Here is a 26,931-nt window from a genome sequence, read left to right as displayed (position 1 = left end):
GAGGGCGGTTCTACCAAAAAAGAGGGGGGGAAGGAACGCAGGCAATCCAAAATGGCCATTGTTCCCGGCATCTCATGAGGAACACCGGGGCTTTAAAACCAGTAAATCCGTCTAAGAGTTTCCGGATGGCAGTACAATGTACTAATAAAGTAGTGACAGGACACTAGGGAGCATGACGACTCAATCGCCCCAGAGTGGACTGGGATAAACCTAGTAGGTTCTGGTTAGATACCACAATCTCCGGGAGCAAAACATTTAACCTCCCGAAGACGTGGAATCTAGTTTTAGAATAAACGGGACACACCTCTACAAGCAATGTTTGTGTACACTGTTTATGTACAGGAGCTACCATTTCCAGGAAATCCTCTCAGTAAAGTGCTACTCACGAGGCTCCTTCTTCTGAGCTCAGATTTTAGCAACACGTTAATCTAAATCACAACTTCAGAGGAAAATCTTTCATTATCTTCTCATTGATGACGTCCTCTATCGAACATTCCTGGAAATCTTACGGATACCGACACAAACTTACACACTTCCAGTCTAAGAGGTACCACACAACGGATATTTCCGGTGAAATCTCAAAATCTGTACGATTAGAGCGGGGGGAATTGAGTAAATTAATTGCCCATTATTTGAGGCGGGCCTTAACGTCCCCATCTACCAATTAGGTATCATGGGACGGGAACCAAAGCACAGACTTCGCTATTATTTCCTAACCAATAATAAATAACTTCACACGAGATCTCCTACAAAACCACTCTTCGTAACCGCCCACAACAACCACCAATCAATCGATTGCAATACCGAGTAAAGATCTTGAAATCGATAAACAACCTCAAACCTCTAATGAGTCATGGTGACGCTGATCACTTTCCTATTTACGAAAACATTAACTACCTTCAATTCTTCGCAATAAAATCTTGACAAGATTTATATCCTATTTTAATGGTTTTATAAGAAATATAATTATTGTATTTGACAGAAATTTTATTGTGATAATTTTAATTTACAAAGAAGCAAAATCTATTTAAATAGTGGTTCTCCTTGACAAAGAACTAAAAATTATTATATCTATTAAACTGTCAATTCAGTTTTATTATCAATAATTTATGTGCCATTTATGTTGCGGTGTATTGACACAGTCCCTACTGGGAATGTCAGTGAAATATCTAATAATCAATTACTATGCAGGACTTAGAAACGTAAACTATGCTGACTTAGCGCTTTTAAAGGGAGCTTAACTGCATCTCTCCCTGAGAAAACCGCTTGAAAACAATAAAATATATGGAAAACAGTTTCACATAAATAACCTTTACAGCGTTCCGATCGATATTTGAATAAAAATTTAGCTAAAAATCTAAGAATTGGGACTTTCACCTATACTTACGAGGTAACAAGGCCAAGTGGTACTTTAGGTGGAAGGCTTCCCCACACTGTTCCAAAAGTTCTATCTGACGTGAACTATCCAGGAAAAATGTTACAAATCTAAGATGTAAATGTACAAATATGCCAAGTAATATGCCAAGATTTTAGAGAAACAAAAAAAAATTATATACGTTGAATACTTCAGGGTTGAAATAAACACAAATCTAACTTAAGTATAGTTTATTCACTTAATATGTAAACGCCAACGCTAACATAAAAGAAACATAACATAACCTGCAACACTTACCACCCCCAAAACGGTCATCCCTTCTCATACACCCTCAACAGTGTTGCCACTCGCATACCATACATTTAAATTTACCTATATTAGATCCTTTATGAGAATTACACAAAAATTGAAAAATCAGTTCAATAAAGTTCATTTCTGGTTGGCTGATCTTTTTTTTTTAAAAAAAAAAAAGAAAAAAAAAAGTCGATTGACGTATCGATACTAGTACCTAAAATATCAAATAAGGTTTTCTACGATTATGTTGGCAGTGCTCTCCACCAAAAATTAACACTCACATAAACATACAAACAGAACAATTTTTGCTGACCTTTTGTAAATACTTAATGAAACTCAAAACTTATTTTTAATTCTTCAAAAATTAAAGTGAAAATGAAATATGGGGAGGAGCCTTTAAATTTAAGTTCAGCCAATACAAAACAACTTAGATTGACGTAATATCTGTGTATGTTGCCTGATCAGTATGCAAACTAAGCAACTAAGCTTGCCTGTCTCTTAAAATTTATATTATCTAAAATCCATTTTTATAAAAAAAACTTACGACGAAGGCCGTGTTATTATGACATTAGCTGAATCAAAGAGATAACCACTGCGTCAATAGAACCCGTCAAACCGGGTCAAACAATATAGGGGTGCTATTTTTAGTTTTACTTCAATTCTTCTGCAAAATATGGACATGAACAGAGTTCACGTTGAAAGCGGAAGGAATTGCATTCAACATCCCATCATGGTGAAGTCTTGGGTAAAATAGTCCAGTATTGACCCAAAGAAAACTAAAAAATGTGTTATGAACACACTCACATGACTTTCCCTTGTCCCAGGTGACGTAATTAATTAAATTTTATTGAAACTTACAACATTAAAACTGTTTCCGGTAGGATAGTTGTATAAGGGTTGATCGTCAAAATGAGCACGAAAAAACGTAACGTTGAAAAACACCCAACTTTGACAATTTTTTTCTCTTTTTCTACAAAAGATAAAATTCCCAAATTTTCTTTATAATATAGGGCAAATCCTCCTTTATAACTGTAATTTTTTGGCAACAACCTAGATCTAATAGGTTTCGAGAAAAAAGTTGCCGAAAATGAGTAGTTTACATATACTTACTAAAAATTAGCTCCCTTCATTATTAGACTTATACACTTCAAAGGTACCCCATTTCCGTAAAAATCGCTAAAAACTAAACAATCTATAGCGTCACTTCCGGTCAGCTGTTTTTCTTCAAATTTTTGGTATTTTGTGGACATCTTTAGGACCAATATTTACCAATGATGAGTCCTCACTTTGCAGGGAAACCGGGAAAGCTTCCGGTTTGGGGATCCATCTTGTCCTCAAAGAGCCCCTTAATTGAGTTTACCAAGAGACAAAAAATGTTTCTAATTAAAGTTTAAATTAAAATTTGAACTTCTTGGGTATAAATTTTTAAAAACCACTATTTCCTATTCGGGCGAATCGCGAAATGATTTCCGGTGAAAATCTACACGATCTCCAACACTTCCTCTAAGCAGAGAGAGACAAAGAAGCCGTGGGACAAAACTAAAATTCCCTTTTTGAGACTAGTGTTGCCAACATCTCAATGTACTAGCCTTTAAAGTCTCCTCATTGAAGGAGTAGTTTTTCAGCTACACTCACAAAAATACTCGTAACATTATTTGTGCCGGAAGTTTGATTTAAAATACAAAAATTTATCCAAGGACTTAACAAAAAAATTCGGCATGACTCCGTACGTTAATAAAGTATTCAGTTATATTTGACAAGGTTGAATAGACCTTCTCAGATGAAATCTTTTAGGTAACCTTCTCATTAACAATTTTTTTTTTTTGAATCAGTAATCTTGTTTAAATCTATAACAAAATTTGAATGAAATAAGCGTCTTAGAACACTGCGTTCAACTTAAAAATTCTATTCAGTAAAAATCGCGAGCCTGAGAAAATTGATTTATCGATTTGCTTAAAAATTTGGAATTTCAGCAATCTTAGAAATTACTTTTACATCATATGGGCCGTGGAATACTCAATTTGGGACCTTGAAACAATCCATGTACCATTCTCTTTCCATTAGTAACCTCCCCCCAAAAAAAGATGACGTAAGTTTTAGTTAATAACCGGAAACTAACGATTCAAGTAGTCCCAATGTTAAACGTTATGTAAAATAATAAAGTTTCTTAGAACCCGCGTAGAGGATTGGGATTTGCGAATTGGCGAGTTTTCACCAAGACAATATGAACCAACCGGATGTTCTCAGTAACCGTTGAGATTTTTCCAGAAAAGATTCTAACGATTTTCTTTTGTTTAAAAGAAAACAAACTGCATCTATGCAAATCTATAGCTTCTATTTCAGTGATTCTCAACCACTCTGCCGCGAAAGTTTTGAAGTGTGCCGCCAAATTTTAGACATGCATACAATAAAAATTTGTATATTAAATTGTAGAAGACGATATGAGAGTAGCATTATCATCTATAAGACCAAATATAAACTGTAATTATCAAAAAAACATCAAGCTCAAATTTCTCATTAAAAGTATTCTTATTATTAACTTGTAATTAATCCCTTAATAAACATATACTGTTCATTTTTTGTAGTACAATATTATTTTATTTTATATTGAAAATAAACATAAACTATTTTACACTGGGTATTATGGGGATAAGTGAAATACTTTAAACTTATCTTATTGTTAGTGTACCGCCCCAAATTGGGAAATTGTTAAAAGGGTGCCGCCGCGACAAACAAAAAAGGGTTGAGAATCACTGTTCTATTTGATTATGGCACTTTTAGGAAGGGGGTGTTCTTTCCTCTACTGGTACCGTTTTAGTATATTGTACGATTCTTACACCTGAAAAATGTGTCTGAAATTTCAATAAAACAAATTTCAATTGGCTCTAGAAGAAAGTAATGTGAATGTTCACTCAAATTATTAAGTTCTAGTTACTTAGTTCTACATAGTTAATTCCTAGACAATACTTTTTTACTAGATTTCAGACAGAACCAAAGTGAGCTCTTACGTACAGCGTTTTCTGTCGACTTAGTACGGCGCTATTTGCTGTAGTTAATTCAGAAATTAACTCAGAGTATGTACGTAAGAATGTAATGTGGAAATTGCGTTACTCAGTACATTATGTAATGCACCATTTTTTGTGCACTTACCGGTCGGCTGTGTATTGTTCGTTTAATATGAACACCTGGTGCAATTTTTTTTTTTTTTTTGTGGCCGGAACTCAATGAATACTAGATTTTTTTGAATTGGATTCTAAGATTATGTACTAAGAACTTAAGGGCGATTGCAAAGGCGTTGATCATTAGATAAGTGCGTATTGCTCTGCACTGAAAGTCACTAGAAACGTCTTAGGACTAATATCAGAAGATAACTTCCGGAGAGTTTAAAGAAAGTGATGCTGCCTTTCTGCCAGGAGGTACATTGTCCCGAAATGGTGCACTTTTTGTGGGTAAACTTACTATCTCGTAAAAGAGAGCAATGAAAAAGTGAAAAAAATCTATAATGGCAAATATAAATTAAATTGAGATGGCAGTTGAAATATAAATTTTGAGTTTTCTATTAATTTTCTTTATTTTAAATTATTTAAAAACTTTTACAGACTGAGGAAACCTTAAAAAGAAGGTTACTTCCGATCAATAGTTTCCTTACCTAGACTCAGAGGAAGTTAAAATGGGTTCATGGGTAAATAATTGGTAAATTTAAGTTTTTCCTACTTGAATTTATGGCAGGCCTAATACTAATAAATAAAAGAGTTAAATAAAAACTGCATGTTAAAAAAAAAAAGTTAATAAAATCGTTTTAAAGTAGCCTAATAGAGATTTTAAGTGATCTACTAGAATTTAAATGTAATTATTTCAATGTAAAGAAATATAATTATTTTTCTAAGTCTATGTACAACTATATAACCTTACACAACGTAGTTCAATTGTAACCCCTCTCCTATCACGCGTAACAGAAGTATTCCTAACAGCTGTTCTAGAGATAGGTTACATTAAAAATAAACATGGCGTCGTTAACAATAAAATACAAAACATTTATTATAAAACTGGATAAAAATAAAAAGCTAACAAAAATATTTCAAAGCAAACTGGTTTTTTCTTTTTTGTTTTTTGGAGTGATTAAGAACAGTCTGTAATCTTAATAAGAACTGGTTTATTTTAAAAGAGAAATAACAATGTTTCGCCACATTGGCAAGTGTTCAGTTTTGATTTTTCTTATTTTAACAGGAGGGGGCTACTCTTTAGATAGGATTTAGAAGGTGTTATGTCAGCAGGCATGTGTCTGAATGACTGAATCTCACAAAGGAATCAGGAGGAATTCAGGAAGAATCTGGTTTGGATTATTTAGAAATACGATAAACAGAACTGTATTATTATTTTTCTTTTTCTCGTTTATTTGTGCAACAATCGGCGCCACTGTAGCCGAGCGGTTAGAGGCGAGACCTGCGAAGATAATATGTATTGTTGGCTTAGTAGGTTCGATTCCCCGGTCTTTGGGCCTTGGATTTTATTTAATGTTTAATATGAGAAATTTATAGTAAAAGTATGTAAGGCGGTTATAGGCTAGACCCGCAATGCTAAGATGTATTGTTGGTTTAATGGGTTCGATTCCCGGTCTTAGGCCTTGGATTTTATTTAATGGTTAATATGAGAAATTTATAGTAAAAGTATGTAAGGCGGTTATAGGCTAGACCCGCAATGCTAAGATGTATTGTTGGTTTAATGGGTTCGATTCCCGGTCTTAGGCCTTGGATTTTATTTAATGGTTAATATGAGAAATTTATAGTAAAAGTATGTAAGGCGGTTATAGGCTAGACCCGCAATGCTAAGATGTATTGTTGGTTTAATGGGTTCGATTCCCGGTCTTAGGCCTTGGATTTTATTTAATGGTTAATACGAGAAATTTATAGTAAAAGTATGTAAGGCGGTTATAGGCTAGACCCGCAATGCTAAGATGTATTGTTGGTTTAGTGGGTTCGATTCCCTGTCTATAGGCCTTGGATTTTATTTAATGGTTAATAAAAGAAATTTACAGTAAAGTACAATATGTTCGTCCACGACACCTAATAGGTAGTTGGACGTTAAGCCCCGCCTGAAAAAATAGGCGATTACTTTACTTTACATTTTTTTTTTTTTTGTGCAACAATCAGCGCATCAAGGCTATAAATAAAAGTGAAACCAAGATGCAAACGAATGAAGAGGTTATCCGGTGGTAACACTGCAAAAAACTGAACTATTAATCACTCTCTTCACTAGAGAGGAGATGCCGTACTAAGATGTAGAAAGAAGATTTTGGAGCTACAGGATTTGCAGGTTGAAGTCGTGGAGTTTCCTGTATCCGGTTTTGGCGATTTAGGTGAAAAAAAAGAATGTACAGTTCCGATTAGAGACATAAAAAAAGGAGAGTTTACTTCAGGATCGAAGTATTTTAGATTGTTGAGATTGAAGTCTTCGAAGATATGGTGCGTTTGGTTGGAACCCCACAGCTCCATTTCATACACCCAGATATGGGTTTTAAAATAGAAGTATAATAATTAGTCTTTTGTCGTCAAGAAACAGATTCGATCAATCGTCTAAGAGTTTTTTGGGTTGTCGAAAGAATCGATTGGGAATTCTAAGATTCCTTTCTGTGTAATCTACATTTTACCCCAATTAAACCTTATTTTGGGGGCATCAATTAAACCTAATTAAAGGAATAAAACATTTAGGTAGATTATTTAACTGGTTATTTAGGTTTTTCGCCAAACCTTTATGGTTAAAACCAAAATGCCATATTATACCATTTGTCTAGAAAGTACTTAGGCCATGATGTCTAATAGCAGGTTAGTCGGAAGCCATCAGTGTGACCATTAACCTGCGACATATACACAAACAAACACAGACAGACGCGTTCACAAATTTAAACACGATTGAAATGCTTCCTCTGTAACAAGCTGCAAGAAAAGATAATTAGGACATGTCGTAACATGTCGTAAGTTGAAAACAAATTACCTTTCCTAATTAAAGGCATTTTAATTTAAACAGAGATTTAAACAGGGTAATCATAGAATATTATATCTACCCTTGGGCACAAAACCTGATTGTTCTTCTTCTTTCCTGTGTATGCAGGCGGACATGAAACTTGTATAAAATATAATTACAATTACAACATTTACAAATATTAATATTACGCAATAGTTTTTTTTTTTTTTTTTTTTTTTTTTTTTTTTTTTTTTTTTTTTTTTCCTGCCGGCGCATCGACGTCTATGGCCATTAGCGCCCACCACACATTATCTCTTTTCTTATTCAATGGCCACTAGAGCTGGGATGGTACCTATTGGCCTATCGGGCTACCACATACATATCTTGCATAGCAAGGCAAGGTGGAGCCTAGGCTATCGGATATCGGACCGCGCTCCCCTCTTACATCATCGAACTGGTCGACGAGGGGGAATGCGGTTTCGCCGATGGTACCATCCCTTAATTCTTAAACTCACATTTGGTCAAGAATCAATCTATTAAAGTAAATTATTTGGGTTTAGCTTCAACTAAACATATATACTATATAATCACGATGCCTTATCCGCTTCAAGTATATAGTCTATCGTAAGGAGGCTATTTCCGTAGAATCTAACTCGAGTGTGCAGTACTTTTAACAAATGTTCCTGCACACTCTAAAAGTGGGACCTAATCCTAAATGAATTTAAACCTAAGGGGGGTTGAAATACTTTTATAAATTTCTTTCAACCCCGGATTAAAAGCCTAAATCTAACATTCGTACCAACATTCTCGCAATAAATACACTTATACTGATAAAATCATTCACACCAATAAATACATTCATGCCAATAAATACACTCACGCTAATAAATACATTCACGCCAATAAATACACTTATACTGATAAAATCATTCACACCAATAAATACATTCATGCCAATAAATACACTCACGCTAATAAATACATTCACGCCAATAAATACACTTATACTGATAAAATCATTCACACCAATAAATACATTCATGCCAATAAATACACTCACGCTAATAAATACATTCTCGCAATAAATACACTTATACTGATAAAATCATTCACACCAATAAATACATTCATGCCAATAAATACACTCACGCTAATAAATACATTCACGCCAATAAATACACTCACGCTATTAAACACAACATACTACTCAGTCATACAAGGGGAAAGTACTCGATATTCCTTTCCCCTTTAAAATTTCTAAACTAAACTAACCTAATCTATACCTAAATTTTATTATAATAATTTATGTTTTTCAAGAAATCAAATAGCCTCCTTACATAAGGAGAACCCTCTCGAAGAATTGCGCGTTTGTCATGTGGCAGGCCTGCTGATTCCCTCTGAATTCGCAGTGCCTGACACCCTTCCAACACGTGCGACACTGTCAGCCTTTCTCGGCATCGCGGATTACGCAATAGTTATTTACAAATTGCATGAGTGACTTTTTAATAACTGATTTAATTCATCATTAATTTTAGATTATTTAAATATGAACACAATTACAATTATGATAGCAAGGGAATTATATGAAGGTTGTTCATGAAATCATCAACAATTACATAGAATAATATTTATTGCAATTGATTGTCAAAGCAACTAGGCTCATTAATTTCTACTTTAACACGTTTTTATAGGAAAGAATCTCTTGAGCGTGCTAGAAATTCTGATAAGTATCTATTGTATCGAGCTTTAATAGAAAACAAGGAAGATTTCGGTACTCATTGCGGGTTGAACTCAGTGACTTGTTTTAATTTATCTGATCTGAGTTTGTGGTTTAAACTCAAAGGGGAGCTCTTAAATTTAAATAGAGTCCCGTGGATGGAGAGGGATTCGGACAAGGAGTATTGCCAGGTGTGTAATCTTCGGCAGCCTGAGACTCTTTATCACTTTCTTGGGGAATGTCCAGCATTTGTTGACTCACGAAAAAGGTTCTTCGGCTCTGATCTCATTTCTGGTGGATTTATTGTTGAATTGTTTTCCACGTCAGATCGGTTATTGCTTAAATTTGCTCGTCATATTTGGGGCATAAGAAATTTAAGATTGTCAAACTAAATACCGTATGTACTCTTCACATAAGGAATGTACACTTTTTTAGGCAGTATAATTCAGAGAATTTAATAATTTTTTTTTCTTTCTTTCTTTCTTTCTTTTGTCTCTTTTTATTTTTATGTGATCTTATTCATTTCCTTTTCTATATATTTTTTATATCTGTATTTTCTTTGTTTTTGTGTAGAAGTTTCCTAATTTATATTTTACTTATTACATTATTGTAGATATTTTAATTTTTTTTTTTTTTCTTCATATCTTTTTTTTTTTTACTTAAATTTACATATTACTTTGCTTCAATTGCAAATAGTTATTTTATTTTTGTATGTAATTATGATATTGTATTTAAGACAAACTCCGGCAGACGGTCTAGCCATGCCTATTGTACTTATTTTTATATATCAGTTTTTGTATTTATTTTCTTTTGTATAAATAAAGTACTATTTAAACTAACATAGAATAATATTTATTGCAATTGGTTGGCTGTTGCGTGCTGTACGTCACTAGTGTACCTAAGAAATGCAATTTTAATTCGACTTTTATATACAACCTTATTAATCGCGTTCGATATGTACGGAGGATGCGAGCCATCGATATGTACGTAGGCGGCGAGCCATCGATATGTACGGATGAGGCGAGCCACTCCTGGTCTGAGCGAAAAATATACATACGAGTACTTAGAACCGCTGTACTGTGACCGCTTCATTATCATTCTTTAGATCTGAAAGTGATGGTGTATGCAAATGTATTCAGAAATAAATGGACGCAAAAAAAATTATAGCATTTAGGGCATTAAATTTCATATACGTATAAGATTTACATATTTATTGCATCCTGTATTGCATCTTACGAAATGAATATAAAGAGAATATACAATGCAGTCTAACAGCAACATCCGCTGAGGCGTGATGAAAGGTGCATAGTTGGGAACACTCCAGGAGTTAGGATCTGGATTGATCAGATAAGGAGACAGTTTAAAGCCGGGTGGTGGATTATTAAGATAGAAACTGGAAGAGCTGGAATGAGTTACAGGATTAGGAAGATTTGGGCGGGAGGAATCGTAAGCGGATTAATTCTGAAATAAAAGGAATATTGAGGACTTACTGGAGGTTATTGAAAGGAAACGTAGAAACGAGTATTGTGTAAGGATTTTGGATTAGAAGTGGACATTATCCCGGTGGATGTCAGAGAGTTTGGTAGATCCACAACTTTCGCTCAGAATATCCATATCAGAAGTGATTCTGGATTGTCACAGTTTCTCTGTCGTATGACTGAACAAGTGAGGGAATGCCATTGTCCAAGTAGCGGTCTCAGTTGATGCTGTATCTTCTGCGAAAACCTCAAATTAAGGCATAATTTTATCACATATTTTTCATCAAGAATAAGAACAGTTCTCCTAAATCAATTGGATCAAATTTTCAATGACTACTTTTCACCAGTTTTCCCGAGTGTCAGAAAGTGTTTTCTTTTTTTTGAAAGTTGGTGTGTGTGTGTGTGTGAATGCGAATGACTACCTCAGAATGAAAAGCCACAGCAGGGAGCTTGAAACTTTAGATTTTGTCTGCGGATTTCCTCTGGACTTGACCATTACTTAGTGGTGAAAATTTCCCAATACTGAGTGCACCAAATCACAGTTTGTGACATTTACCACATTTTTCTCGAAATCAACTCCAAGGATCCTCCTCAAACTTAGTCCAGTTAGTGTTGTTCAATTGAGGTTCGAGCTGAAGGCTGAACGGAGTCTAGCTTCGACTCGAGCATTTACGGCTTGAGCCTTCAGAGCTCGAGCCTTATAGCCCTCGAAGCTGGAGCTGGTGAAGCTCAAGTTGGAGGACGCTCACAAAGCTGGAGTTGAAGGCTCTCACAAAGTGCAAGCCTTTTTTAAATTCTCAAGGAATGGCGGAGTAATCAATGAACAACGAACATTTTTGAAATTATTGTATTCATTTATTCGAAAAATATGTTTGAAAAATTCATTAGCTGCTGTAACTTGATTAAAACTGTCCGGTAGGACAGTTGTATAAGGGTTGATCATCAAAAACTGCACGAAAAAGCGTAACGTTGAAAACCACCCAACTTTGACAATTTTTTTCTCTTTTTCTATAAAAGATAAAATTCCCAAATTTTCTTCATAATATAGGGCAAATCCTCCTTTATGACTGTAATTTTTTTGCAACAACCTAGATTTGATAGATTTTGAGAAAAAAGATGCTGAAAATGAGCAAAAACGGCATTTTCAAAAATTGTTCTTGTTCTTGTTCTTGTTCTTGTTCTTCTTCTTCTTGTTGTTGTTGTTACCTTTTTTGTAAACAACGTAGCGCCTAAACGCGTGAACCGATTTTCATGAATGAGGTATCATTCGATTCGGAATTTTATGTAGATGTGCCTTTTGGGGGTTTCGACGCTGTACATGGAATGGGAGAGGAGTTAGCCCCTTTTATGTAAGGCCCCCTCCAAAATTATTATCATTAATTACTCTGTAAATCTTAGCCCGATTTTGATAAAATTTGGTAGGATGACAGGGTTAGGGCTCCCCTACGTAACATTAAAACGACGATCTGCTCTTACACTTGTTAAGGGGAAGTATAGCAATCGTTTCAAATTATCGAAACGTGAACCGATTTTCATGAATGAAGTGTCATTCGAATCGAAATTTTGTACAGATTTGCACTTTAAAAGTCTCGACGCTATGCCTCATAAGGAGGGGAGTTTGCCCCACCCAGGTAAGGCCCTTTCTAAAACTATTATTACCAATATTTCTATAACGCTTAGTCCGATTTTGATAAAATTTAGCATGAAGAAGTGATCAAAGCTCCTCTACGTGGCTGTGAAGTGCCATCATGCTCTTACACGTACTAAGAGGAAGTACTGCAATCGTTAAAATTATCAATGAGTGAACCGATTTACATGAATGAATTGTCGTTCGATTCAAAATCTTTGCCTCTTTGCCTTTTAGAAAGAAGTACTGTAATCGCAGTTTATTTTTCTTACTCCTCTTAAAGGGAAGAACTGAAATCGCAGTTTAATTTTGCTATTTACGTACAAATTACCTTCCTATTTTATTCAAAATGCTTTCTCAAAAAAATTGTTATTGAGGATGGTTTGGGGACCGCAACTATAATCATTCTTTAAAAAGATCTCTCCAGTGGTAGTAACTCCGACTTAACACCTTTTCAGGTTATAATGATACAATTAAAATTTATTATTCCCCATTTTAATAAAATCTGTAAAGCAGATATGTAACTTTGAAGAACATACAAAAAGGAAAATCTATCCAAAAGGTACAAAAATCTCTTTAACAAAAACTTACAGTTTAAAATGTTAAGTATAAGGGTTGATTAAACGCCAAAAGGTACACAAATCAGCAAGTACCCAACATTTCATTAATATTTAAGTAATTCTACTGCATTAATTTTCATTAATATTTTTTTGAATTTATTAGATGTTTCACAGACCCTTATGCTGGCCAGTTCATTCATTTTCTTTTTCTTTTTTTTATGATTTAAATCGCTTCAACATCTAAGGTTATTGGCGCCCGCAGCTTTTTTCAGTGCACTGCCGGCCTCCGGACAGTGTTCTCTCGTTACAGACAACACTGTCCATCACCCGGACAGTTAGCTGTAAGAAGCTCTTAGAAAGAGAAAATCTAAGGGTCTGCAGCTGGATTCGAACCCGGAACCTCCACGTGGGAATCCAATACGCTAACCGCATAGCTAATCCCTTCCCTTTGTTTATTCATATTTTATTTTTTTGTTCTAATTATGATAAAATGTATATTATATCTTCATAATTAAATAGGTACTTTATTTTAGCTTTATTCCAAATTATTCTTCTGATTTATCTTTATTATGCTCTTTATTCTGAGTAGTCACATGTATGTACGAGTATGTACATGCACGTTAAAGTAGAAAAAGACTAAGTAGAGTCGGCTACTATTTAAATTTGAATCACGGATTTAAAACAATATTTCAGTCTAGAATTCGTCTTTCCGAAGTATTCGTGAGCACAAATAACGCGTAGGTAATATCAAGTAAATTATTCAACAATAATTATTCATTTCTCAATTGTAATTTAATGTAGTCCCTCTAATTTTACTTTTTGTAAAATACTGGAATAATTATGTTAGCTGTCATAAAAATATGCATATCTTATTTATCTTATATTCCAAATATATAATACTGTGGGAAGACCTAGATTGAGAATGTAATTGAAGAAAACTATATTATTTTCTATAAAGCCAGATTAATTATTACCTATTATTATAAACGTTTGACTACTTCATAAAATAACAATTACTTTAATCGAAGAATGAACTTAAACCGACGATTTTTATTTAAAAATAAAAATAAATAAATGAAATCATTGATGAATGTTGGTGTAAGCATTTTTTTAAAAAAGTTTTTGAATTTTCTAGCCTTATATTTTTTTTTTATTTTTTTTAATAAAGTTTTTCTTTTTAACCTGTGATTAATAGTTTGTTGATTAGATATTACAGTCAATCTAAGTTAAATGGTGTTCTACTTGAACAAATATTTTGTTGATTAAAATGGCCAGCATAAGGGTCTGTGAAACATCTAATAAATTCAAAAAAATATTAATGAAAATTAATGCAGTAGAATTACTTAAATATTAATGAAATGTTGGGTACTTGCTGATTTGTGTACCTTTTGGCGTTTAATCAACCCTTATACTTAACATTTTAAACTGTAAGTTTTTGTTAAAGAGATTTTATTTTAAGAAATGAATTTATTAATTAGTTCAAAATAAAATGCTTCATATAAAAGAAAAAACAAAAATTCGAGCCTTTTGAGCCGAGCCTTGCAGGCTCACCAAGCTCTCTGTGAGGCTTCAGCTCGAGCTCTCCGGCTCGAACCTCCCGCTGAACTCTGAGAGCTCGAGCGCTCAAGGCTCAAAACTTATAGTCTTCTAGCTCAGCTTTTGAACAACACGAAGTCTAGTTCATTGAGCTCCATCTATTGATCAAAACACTTTAAAATTTAAAACCATCTTCCAGGGAAATGCCGCCGTTGAAGGAAGTGATAGTTGGCTTCCGGCTAATTCCAGAATAAGCCGCTTACAAAAAAAAATGATAAAATATGTAGCTACAATTCCTGAATTTGAAATTTAATTGTAAAACTTGAAATTGTCAAACTTGCTGTTATAGAGCTTTCTTTAAAATCCCAATATATTTATTATATTTTTAAAGGAAAATTTGTTTTACGACAGTTTGCATGGGGTGGGGAAGTGAGGAGTACGCTTCCCTCTATCTATGCGCCATTTTAATATAATGTATGCGAGGTGCAAACTGTATGAGAGCTTGCAAACTGTAATTAGTTTATCTCCATCAATTAAATTCTCTGTAATTGGAAATTTTAACTTTCTCAAGGGCAAAATTAATTTATTTCAAAAAATTTTTAGAATTCAGTTTTAATCTCCATAAATGTAAATGTTCTTAATTCACTAATATTAATAAATAATATCAGTGTTGCCATTATCAAAACTATTATTGTTTGATTGTTTGTTATTTTTCCCCCCCCCAACTAAACCTTGGCCAACCTGTTATTATACTCTTGTTATATTTCATCAGTGCCAGTTCGTTAAGAAAGAAAATACGTATTTTTAACTTTTAATTTTCCATAAATTAATCGGATGGACTCTGCTATTTATTCCAAAGTATTATCCATAATTACTGGCCAGTTTATTCGTTTATTTATTTGGTGTTGGAGGTTAAAGTTTAAAGTATTCTGAATTTAATCATGGGAAATGATAATGACGTCCATTAATGAGTTGTTATTAATAACGAGTATATGGTTTGTTCTAATTTCCTGTAATGTGCGATTATAAACAATTAAATGAAGGTAGAGTCGATTCTCAACTTTCTCACTAGTTAGTTAACTTACAATAATCTCTATTGGGGCGCCACGGTAGCCTGAGCAGTTAGAAGCGAGACCTGCGAAGCTAAGCTTTATTGTTGGTTTACTGGGTTCGATTCTCGGTCTTAGGCCTTGGATTTTATTTAATGGTTAATAAAAGAAATTTACATTAAAGTATGTTTGGCGGTTAGAAGCTAGACCTGCGAAGCTAAGCTTTATCGTTGGTTTAGTGGGTTCGATTCCCGGTCTTATGCCTTGTATTTTATTTAATGGTTAATAAAAGAAATTTATAGTAAAGTATGTTTGCGAGTCGCCTCCATCCACGATACCTAATTTGTCCCGCCTGAAAAAAATAGGCGATCATTTTTTTTTTAACAATCTCTATTGTTATCACTTATTACAATACCAGAAGATTTTTACATAGTTATCATTTAAGTTCTGTCACATGATAATTCTATAAAATTTTCTTTATATTTTATCGATAATCATGTAGCTTTTCCTAAATTTTTTTTTGTAGGAGCAGGATTTAAAATCCAATTATCATTTGTATTTTCGGGTTTTGGGAAAATACTCCATGAAAGACAATTTTAATCCTGTTAAATGTGCTATTATATTTTCTCGTGTATCTCGAGGCAGACCAATTAATACTGTACATATTAACAACTTTACTGGATAATATTATTAATCAAACTAATTTTTATGTATTATTGGTAAAAAAAACGTTTCTATAATATTTTTATGATTTAATTTTTTAAGTCCACCATTATGGATTATTTTTCGTGTACCACCAACCAGCTGATATATATAATTTATATTTATTTATACTATGGAATTGGTTAACAACCCCGCTGATGTTCTTAACCAAGTGTTAAGTCTTTTATTTTAATTTTATAATTCTATACTTTTTGCTTTCTTTTGTAATGTTTTGAATTTTGTAAAATAGAAAACTCTAATAAATAATAGAATTATAGGCCCGGACATAATGTTCAAATGGCACGTCTTCCAACAGTGCCATTAATCGATGAAGTGGAATAATTAAAAACTTAGGCAATTGTTCGCTAAGTTTAGGCAAAGTGCCTTTCTAAGTCAGCCAAATCTAATGCTTGCGCTAATTTTTTGGTTCTACGTATTTTAGAACAGAAAATCTCAAAACCTGGATATCCGGTGAAAAACTCAGAGATTTTTTTTTTTTACCCTTTCGTAGTACTTCCGCTTACGTAAAAGGAAGTAAATAAAAATACCATTAGGAAATGTTAGCATTAAAAGTAAGTCTAACTTGGTCAAGGATGACCGTACGTTTGAATTTTGTAACTTCCATTGGAATGGAGCTTGTAATTTTAACGCAAACAATGCAGTGTAAATGTATTATCTATGTAAATCTATTTTATATATATATATATATATATATAATCTAAATTATTTATTTCTTTATATAAATACGTAATGTAAATAATGGCATGATTAAATATAATGATTGCATCACTTCAAAGTGTCATCCTAGTTGGTCTTGATAGATGTCGCTAAGTCATTATTTTCCCGATCTTATGAAATCACATTTCAAAATAAACGTCACGGCCTTTACTACGTCACTCAACTTCTGATTACGATAACACTGCATACTGTCATTGCATTTAATTGCAATATAATTTTTTTTTTTTTTTTTCTAGATTCAATTATGTGGTTAAATTGCCCCATTCAGTAATATAAAATTGTGTATATTAGTGAACAATGGCGCAACCAGCATTTTTTGCCCGGGGGAGAAGTCAGTGTACAATTTACTCTTGCTCCGTAAACAATTTTCACTTTCAAAAACTTGTTACCTGTGGTTAACTTTTTGTTTTGTAAACAACGTAGCGCCTAAACGCGTGAACCGATTTTCATGAATGAGGTGTCATTCGATTCGGAATTTCATGTAGATGTGCATTCTAGGGGTCTCGACGCTATATATCCAATGGAAGAGGATTTAGCCCCTCCCATCAAGAGGGTAAAGCCTTCTCTAAAACTATTATTACTAGAATAACTCTGTATATATTAGGCCTACTTTGATAGAATTTGGCAAGAAGAAGCGATTGGTTAGAGCTTGCCTACGTGGCACATTAAAGTGCCATCCTGCTCTTACACCTTCTAAGGGGAATTAATCCCTAAATCTTTAAAAATCGTTAAAAAAAAAAACCCCTAAGAAAATAAACATTCAAAATGGCGAGGAACGATAGGCAAAACATGACCCACAATTTTCTTTTACGTATTTCCGTAGAAAATAACCATTATTCCCAATTTCCCGATGACCCTTGTACTATTAGTACAGAAAACAAGACATTAAACAAGAAAAATCTTTAATTTTTCATGTTTTTATTGAGAAAAATTTTTATTGCTTAATATGATTCTTCATCAAATACCTACGGAGGGAAAATTAGTAAAAAAAATTGAACTTTTTTTTTTTCTTAGAAAAAATTACCAATAAAGAATAGGCCAATCACAATGAAGAATGGAAGTGTGAAAAATAGGTTGGGTACAAAGCCAATCAGAAGCGAGAACTGTTTATTAAACCACGCCTACTTTCCATGTACGTCACACCACGCCCTTTTCGGCCTGTAATAAAATGGGAGATCCGTATTTTTTCATTACTAAGTATTAGACAATTTTGCTGATTTGTGTTATCTTTTATCGTTTAATCAATCCCTGTAAGTAAGTTTTTAATATTATTATTAATACGTATGGAATGGAAACCAAATTTCCAAATTTAAAGAAAATCATCTGATAAAAAACTGCTATATAACTAAATACGCCAAAATTCTAAATGTACACTAGTGATCATAGTGTTTCAGACGGAAGTTGCTGTACTTATTGTGCAGCTAAAAATTCAATTTAACGCAGTGCCTTTCCTCTAATGTGCCATTACATTGAATTCGACAAATTCACAACCAATTTAATAGTGAGAATGAAATATATTATATTTACTTGACCGGAAGTGCAAACTTCCTTAACGACTTCTTGTTCGTGTTTATCAATGGTATAATTGGATGGCATAGATTTTGTTTGGGAATTCTTTAGACGGAAGTTGGATTTGCTAGAGGCGTTCATGGACATCCGGTTTTTTCCTTATTCTATTGCCATAAACCTACTGTAAAAATGTTTATAATTCGATAGTGAAACCTTGGACTAGAAATTGTATTAATAAATTGAAAATCTTGCTAAGATAATAAATGTTCCAAAATATAATAGCGAAGTAAACTATGTCTAAATTTTGACAACACTAATCTTGCGATTATAATACATATTTTTTATTTTATTTTTGTTGTTGTTGTTGTCTCCAGACAATTATGGAGTTCCTGAGTGAGTCCGCCATATTGAAGAACCGGTTTTTTTTTTTTAGGGATCAGTTGGCAGTTGGACAACCTTTCTGGATCACGCATACCACCCCGTGATGCTCTTTAAATTCTCCCAAGATCTCATTAGAATAGCTTTAGCTAACCATTGCAGTAACCAGTTTTGTGTTTGAAAAACATGCAGACACACACACACACCAACACACACTTATATAAAAAAACTAGTTTGAACTATAATCATAGTAGAAATAGAAATGTGCGTTTCTAAAAATAGTTCCGCTAATAAAAAGGAAGTATGTTGAGATGATAGCTAAATTTAAAAAATTTAGTTTTCAACGGAAGTGAATTTTTCGATGTCCCCTGAACACGAACAAAATATTTTTAGCTCATACAATATAAACAGTATATCACCAAAACTGGTTACGATAAAAAGGTCAAACATAGTATTCTTACTTAAATTAAGAAAAACTTAAGACTTTTGGTGGCTTTGATGACTGGGCATCTGAAGGGAGACCAACGCTGTACATGGAGTCCGAGAGACTGCGTTATCATTATTTGTCGCTTAAGTTTAGATTTAGGATATTTGGTACTGGTCATTAAAAAGGAGGATCCCAGTAAATCCGGGATAATCTCAATATTGTATTAGAAACGGCAGATCAAAGAAGACTTTAGAGGGAAAGTATTTATGATAAAAGTCGTTGAAGGATTTAAGATCTCTAGTGGTTTTTCCGATCTTAGCAAAATATTAGGGCTTAGGAAAAATCAGTATCTGTCAGGTTTCACAAGCACTGCAGCTAAATGTGCCGATCTCTTATAGTTAAGTCTAAGAAGCTGAAAGCTCTCCTCTCTGCAAAGTCCAGGATTTTCCCTCAGGTGCGCTTTTACGAATTACCTACTCTGGGAGGGCTCGTATGGCTAAGGATGTTACTTCTCGGGGAGGAAAAACCAAGGCCTGAGAGCTTTACCCAGAAGCCACTCTCCAGAATTAAGAGTCTGATTAAGCGGACGGGTCTGGCGGGTGAGCTCTAAAGCCGGGGAGCCACAATAGATCCATAGGGGGTCGCGGTGGCACAGGCCTTGAGGCCACCCTGATTTAATCTAATCTAACCTACTCTGGGTTCTTTTAGTGCCAGTGGTCGTGAAACGAGCGATAGCAATAAGAGAGGACATACGATAAATGGCGGTTGCCTGTCTCGCCGAAGCAGTACCCACCTGTCATTGGTCGTATTAGAGAGTTTCCAAGGCTCATTGGGCATCGCTAAGCTTCTATGCTTCCTGAGCCTACCGGAAGCTCAATAAAAAAGATCAGATTGAGGCGGGATTAGGTCTCCTTGACCATCTAGTTATTGGAGGAAGTCTAATTCTGGCGTCTCGTAATTGATACCAGGAAAACTTGAGATACAACATTTATTTGCTCACGTTGAACAATTCTACCATTCTACGTAGCAATTAGACACTTTAATTGGCCATTATGAGACTAGGGAGATGCGACTATTCCAAGATATTGAAGCATTTAACCATGTCCTATTATAATTGAGCTGAAACATCCTAATTCTGACATTCTACATATATGCAAATTAGCCAGAGTCTTCCTCTGCAATAATCTCTGGCAACATTTTGGTTCGTAATACCTCAGACTAGTACCACCATCTATAAAGCAATTAAAATATAAATTTTAAATCAAAATAAAACGTATTATCATTTAACAAAGGAAACATTCATTTATATAAAAACAAATGTTTTTTCCTCAATTATGATAATTGCTATAAAATGGACTCTTTTCTTTTTTTTTTTTTAATTTAAGGCGCGAAACAACTCACGTCATCATTGCCCGAAGTTTTTTTTTAGGTACCCTGCGGGACTCAGTGTTCTCTCGTTACAGCCAACAATTCCATCATCCGTAAGAAACACTAAGAAAGAGAAAAACCTTTCGGCCTGCAGTTGGATTCAAGCCCGGGATCTCAGAGTGGGAATCCAGCAGGAAACCTACAAAGCGTATTTATTAGCACACTAGGCTAATCTTCTCCCTAATGGGATAATCGACAGTACTTGTGATTCGATTGTGCTCACACGCATGAGGGAAAAAAAACTTTTTTTAGCAAAGAATAGTTAGCTCTATAACTGGTATAAATAGCAATGTTTTAGTCATAACAGGGAATGAGATATAGAAGGTTAAATTTGTTGGTTTTCAATTTGCTTCAAATTTCAAACCTTTATATCTTTCTTTCTATTGATCAGAATTCAATGATTCCTTTACCCATTTGTAGAGAATAGTTAGCTCTATAACTGGTATAAATAGCAATGTTTTAGTCATAACAGGGAATGAGATATAGAAGGTTAAATTTGTTGGTTTTCAATTTGCTTCAAATTTCAAACCTTTATATCTTTCTTTCTATTGATCAGAATTCAATGATTCCTTTACCCATTTGTAGAGAATAGTTAGCTCTATAACTGGTATAAATAGCAATGTTTTAGTCATAACAGGGAATGAGATATAGAAGGTTAAATTTGTTGGTTTTCAATTTGCTTCAAATTTCAAACCTTTGTATTTCTCTTCCTATTGATCAGAATTCAATGATTCCTTTACCCATTTGTAGAGAATAGTTAGCTCTATAACTGGTATAAATAGCAATGTTTTAGTCATAACAGGGAATGAGATATAGAAGGTTAAATTTGTTGGTTTTCAATTTGCTTCAAATTTCAAACCTTTGTATTTCTCTTCCTATTGATCAGAATTCAATGATTCCTTTACCCATTTGTAGAGAATAGTTAGCTCTATAACTGGTATAAATAGCAATGTTTTAGTCATAACAGGGAATGAGATATAGAAGGTTAAATTTGTTGGTTTTCAATTTGCTTCAAATTTCAAACCTTTGTATTTCTCTTCCTATTGATCAGAATTCAATGATTCCTTTACCCATTTGTAGAGAATAGTTAGCTCTATAACTGGTATAAATAGCAATGTTTTAGTCATAACAGGTAATGCGATATAGAAGGTTAAATTTGGTGGTTTTCAATTTGCTTCAAATTTCAAACCTTTGTATTTCTCTTCCTATTGATCAGAATTCAATGATTCCTTTACCCATTTGTAGAGAATAGTTAGCTCTATAACTGGTATAAATAGCAATGTTTTAGTCATAACAGGGAATGAGATATAGAAGGTTAAATTTGTTGGTTTTCAATTTGCTTCAAATTTCAAACCTTTATATCTTTCTTTCTATTGATCAGAATTCAATGATTCCTTTACCCATTTGTAGAGAATAGTTAGCTCTATAACTGGTATAAATAGCAATGTTTTAGTCATAACAGGGAATGAGATATAGAAGGTTAAATTTGTTGGTTTTCAATTTGCTTCAAATTTCAAACCTTTGTATTTCTCTTCCTATTGATCAGAATTCAATGATTCCTTTACCCATTTGTAGAGAATAGTTAGCTCTATAACTGGTATAAATAGCAATGTTTTAGTCATAACAGGGAATGAGATATAGAAGGTTAAATTTGTTGGTTTTCAATTTGCTTCAAATTTCAAACCTTTGTATTTCTCTTCCTATTGATCAGAATTCAATGATTCCTTTACCCATTTGTAGAGAATAGTTAGCTCTATAACTGGTATAAATAGCAATGTTTTAGTCATAACAGGTAATGCGATATAGAAGGTTAAATTTGGTGGTTTTCCATTTGCTTCAAATTTCAGATCTGTATATCTTTCTTTCTATTGATCAGAATTCAATGATTCCTTTACCCATTTGTAGAGAATAGTTAGCTCTATAACTGGTATAAATAGCAATGTTTTAGTCATAACAGGGAATGAGATATAGAAGGTTAAATTTGTTGGTTTTCAATTTGCTTCAAATTTCAAACCTTTATATCTTTCTTTCTATTGATCAGAATTCAATGATTCCTTTACCCATTTGTAGAGAATAGTTAGCTCTATAACTGGTATAAATAGCAATGTTTTAGTCATAACAGGGAATGAGATATAGAAGGTTAAATTTGTTGGTTTTCAATTTGCTTCAAATTTCAAACCTTTATATCTTTCTTTCTATTGATCAGAATTCAATGATTCCTTTACCCATTTGTAGAGAATAGTTAGCTCTATAACTGGTATAAATAGCAATGTTTTAGTCATAACAGGGAATGAGATATAGAAGGTTAAATTTGTTGGTTTTCAATTTGCTTCAAATTTCAAACCTTTATATCTTTCTTTCTATTGATCAGAATTCAATGATTCCTTTACCCATTTGTAGAGAATAGTTAGCTCTATAACTGGTATAAATAGCAATGTTTTAGTCATAACAGGGAATGAGATATAGAAGGTTAAATTTGTTGGTTTTCAATTTGCTTCAAATTTCAAACCTTTGTATTTCTCTTCCTATTGATCAGAATTCAATGATTCCTTTACCCATTTGTAGAGAATAGTTAGCTCTATAACTGGTATAAATAGCAATGTTTTAGTCATAACAGGGAATGAGATATAGAAGGTTAAATTTGTTGGTTTTCAATTTGCTTCAAATTTCAAACCTTTGTATTTCTCTTCCTATTGATCAGAATTCAATGATTCCTTTACCCATTTGTAGAGAATAGTTAGCTCTATAACTGGTATAAATAGCAATGTTTTAGTCATAACAGGGAATGAGATATAGAAGGTTAAATTTGTTGGTTTTCAATTTGCTTCAAATTTCAAACCTTTGTATTTCTCTTCCTATTGATCAGAATTCAATGATTCCTTTACCCATTTGTAGAGAATAGTTAGCTCTATAACTGGTATAAATAGCAATGTTTTAGTCATAACAGGTAATGCGATATAGAAGGTTAAATTTGGTGGTTTTCAATTTGCTTCAAATTTCAAACCTTTGTATTTCTCTTCCTATTGATCAGAATTCAATGATTCCTTTACCCATTTGTAGAGAATAGTTAGCTCTATAACTGGTATAAATAGCAATGTTTTAGTCATAACAGGGAATGAGATATAGAAGGTTAAATTTGGTGGTTTTCAATAAAGCTTCATTCTTGAAACCTATATATTTCTCTTCCTATTGATCAGAATTCAATGATTCCTTTACCCATTTGTAGAGAATAGTTAGCTCTATAACTGGTATAAATAGCAATGTTTTAGTCATAACTGGCTATGAGATGTAGAAGGTTAAATTTTTTGGGTTTTTTAATACTTCTAATTTCAAACATTTATTTTTAATTTTAAATTTAGCTTGCAAGGGAGTAGAATATGAGCCTATACGGTGTTTCAGTTTAGGAGATATTAGCAGCTATCTTTTTGTTGGTTTTCAACATGACTAAAACTCAACTCTCAATATTGCCGACCACATTCATTAGATCACATAAAATTTCTTTGGTTGCAAACACTAGTTTGGTGTTATACCACTAGGGGTTAACATTTTATATCGATCAGATGATAGTAGAGCGAGGTGTTGAGAGATTAATTTTATTGTTGTTTCTAACCTAGAAATCTCTGGCTGCTATTGTGGATTCTAGTTTTGTCCAATCATTTTAAAACTGTCTTATACTGGCTCTAATTTACGATCTGAAGCATGAATGAAATGTTGGGTACTTAAATTTTTAAGCATACAAGCTTTTTTTAAGTTTTTAGTTTTTGTTGATTAATACAATAATTAATTATGATTTTACAGAATCTTTTCACCTGTTGGAACTTATATAAGCCGAGTGGATCCCGTTATTATTAGGAGTAGAATCTCCTTTCACGCAGTTGCAATTATACTGATGGCAATTGTAATTCTGGATTTCTTGAGATAGGTGGAAGGTCTTATGTAAGATCACTCGGTAATTGAATTTTGCTGTTTGTACTGAAGATTAATCTTTACTGATCTCCGGTTCCAATAACCTACTTGTTACTCCATCTTCAGAAGGTTGGTAGAATCAGATCTTTTTTGAAGTTGTACGCCGTTTGTCGTAGTAATCGCACTGGAAGGAAAAGAGGAACTGGAGTCAGGTTGTGCGGGAAATGATTTCTAATATATTTCAACTTTTTGTTGTGATTTTCTTTTATGTTGTGATCATGACGATATTGTTACTGGTAATTTTCTTTTTAGGATAAAAATCCTTCAACCCGAAGTACCACACTATTTAATGAATTTTGCAGTTTTAAGATTTTTTTTGGAAGAAAGAAGCACTTCTGAACCGTAGAAGTCAGTTTTTGAAAAGTTCTTTAAAGTACAAGCCTATGTGTATTTATGTATACATTTGTTGATCAATATCTTTTACTTGAACAATCTTCCCTGTGGATAAGGCGGGGCAAAGAACTATTAGTGTTTATTATGCGATCCTAGAGGCAGATTGTAGCGCAGTGTGTCCAACATATAACTTTACAAGTTCATAGAAAAGAAGAAGTTGGAGATGCTGTAGGTTTTTCCTTCCTTTTTACCCTGCATTCTGTATTCTTCACATCTTAAACTTTCCGTATACCATTGTTATGAAGGTTATAATGTGTATTGTTCATTGTTCAAAAACTTCATGTTTTTATTTATTGTACATATTAATAATAAAGATTTATTATCTATCTGTCGACTTTGGAGGGGCTACCTGATGACACAAACTGGAATCCCCCAACCAACTCAGTTAAGTTTAGCTTAAAAAGCTCAAAGAGAATAAGCTATGGAACGCAAAACATCTCTCAGCCCTCCTGACAGCGACCTCCAATGGCCATGATTGATGAACCTCCCATTCAATGCTGTATTCAGCCAAGTAATCGATTAAATAAATGAATAAAAATGGTAGGATTAAATTCTAATCCAATAAAACAATGTAAGTTGTATAAGGCTAAGTCATTAGGTAATTCTAATATATTGTAACTCATTACTTAAAACTAAGGCCTACTCGCAGAGAGATAATGTGCTTTTTGTTTCTATATTTTACTAACTACAATCTCCTTCGCCATCTTTTACGTTCTTAGCTTTTCTTTAAATTTCCTTTTTGTTTACCACAAGTGAGGAGTCTTCACCAGAAAACACACGCTTTGAGAGACCCTCTATTTCAAAAACAAGCTTTTTACAAAATGGTCCGCATTTGGTAAGAATCAGCTGATTTGCATTGATAATTACCGGTCAATATTAATAATAACAAATTAATATGGGCAAACTCGTTTTGACAAATTAACTCCTTAACTAGAAGTTATTAGCTTATAAAAAAAGAACTGTTTGTTATTGATTATTTAATAAATTTCACTAAGTTAGTTTCAAATGCTTAAATCGAAAAAAAAATTGCGTTATTTCTTCAAAAACTTGAAGATGGTGACATCTTCATTCCTTCTGAACTCTTGTATGGACCATCGCCTTGTTTCACTCACTCCATACTCTTCAAGAAAAAAAAGCGGCTTCATATCTTTGTCTTATTCTTGGAAAAACTCTTCACATACATATTTGGAAATAAATTATTGGTATTTTTTTTTTTAATTTATTTTGTAATTTACAATCTGTTTAAATATATACAATAAGTAAATAGGAGGAGAATGAGATGAACTGGAGCGGGAAGAGCAGGAGGAGAGAAGTTACCCAGCGGTAGCACTCTCTATATGAAAGAGGAGAATACGAGGAGGAGAGAGGAGAGATTTAGTTCTTCAGACTGTAAGGAAGTCGCGGGGCCACTGGCGATTCAGTCGGGCGAGGAGTGTTAGGGATGTCAGAGGAGGCGAGGGACTGTACAAAAGGATTTGAGCAAGTAGAGAGAGTAGTATGGAACTTTTGATATTTAGTCTTGTCGAGCTGGTTGAACGAATGGGGATGTTGAGGTCGTTGTGAAGAGTGAGGTTAGTCACCGTAGAAAGGAGCGTCAGCTATCTGTCGGAGGAGTTTTGACTGAAATGTTTGTACTGTCCTTATATTTGTAGGTTTGGCTGAACCCCACAGCTCTAGTCCTGTAAGTTCACATAGGTTTGAGAATAGTACTGTATATTAAACGTTTGAGTTCAATGGGTAATTTAGAGCGTCGTCCAAGTAGTCTGTAAAGCAGTTTCGCACGTTTCGTCATT

General features: G+C 33.5%; 1 protein-coding gene and 1 long non-coding RNA gene across 5 annotated transcripts in view; both read left to right on the top strand.

The window, feature by feature from the left end:
• LOC141457560 (ATP-binding cassette subfamily G member 4) overlaps nucleotides 1–26,931 on the top strand; it is an 86,114-nt gene that overhangs the window by 25,434 nt on the left and 33,749 nt on the right. The gene's annotated exons all lie outside the window — the stretch shown is intronic.
• LOC141457562 (uncharacterized) lies at nucleotides 23,944–25,466 on the top strand. 3 transcript variants are annotated; one of them, XR_012460419.1, is made up of 3 exons: nucleotides 23,992–24,494; nucleotides 24,578–24,814; nucleotides 24,998–25,466. It is a non-coding gene; the product is annotated as an uncharacterized lncRNA (long non-coding RNA). The 3 variants fall into 3 exon arrangements; XR_012460418.1 differs by having other exon boundaries at nucleotides 24,314–24,494; nucleotides 24,578–24,728; XR_012460417.1 differs by having other exon boundaries at nucleotides 23,944–24,494; nucleotides 24,578–25,466.

Source organism: Rhodnius prolixus, unplaced genomic scaffold, assembly GCF_049639745.1.
Source record: "Rhodnius prolixus isolate KJV_2025 unplaced genomic scaffold, Rpr scaffold_22, whole genome shotgun sequence".
NCBI classification, from domain to species: Eukaryota; Metazoa; Arthropoda; class Insecta; order Hemiptera; family Reduviidae; genus Rhodnius; species Rhodnius prolixus.
Note: the sequence above shows the minus strand (reverse complement) of the source record. Positions and strands in the feature narration are given on the sequence as shown.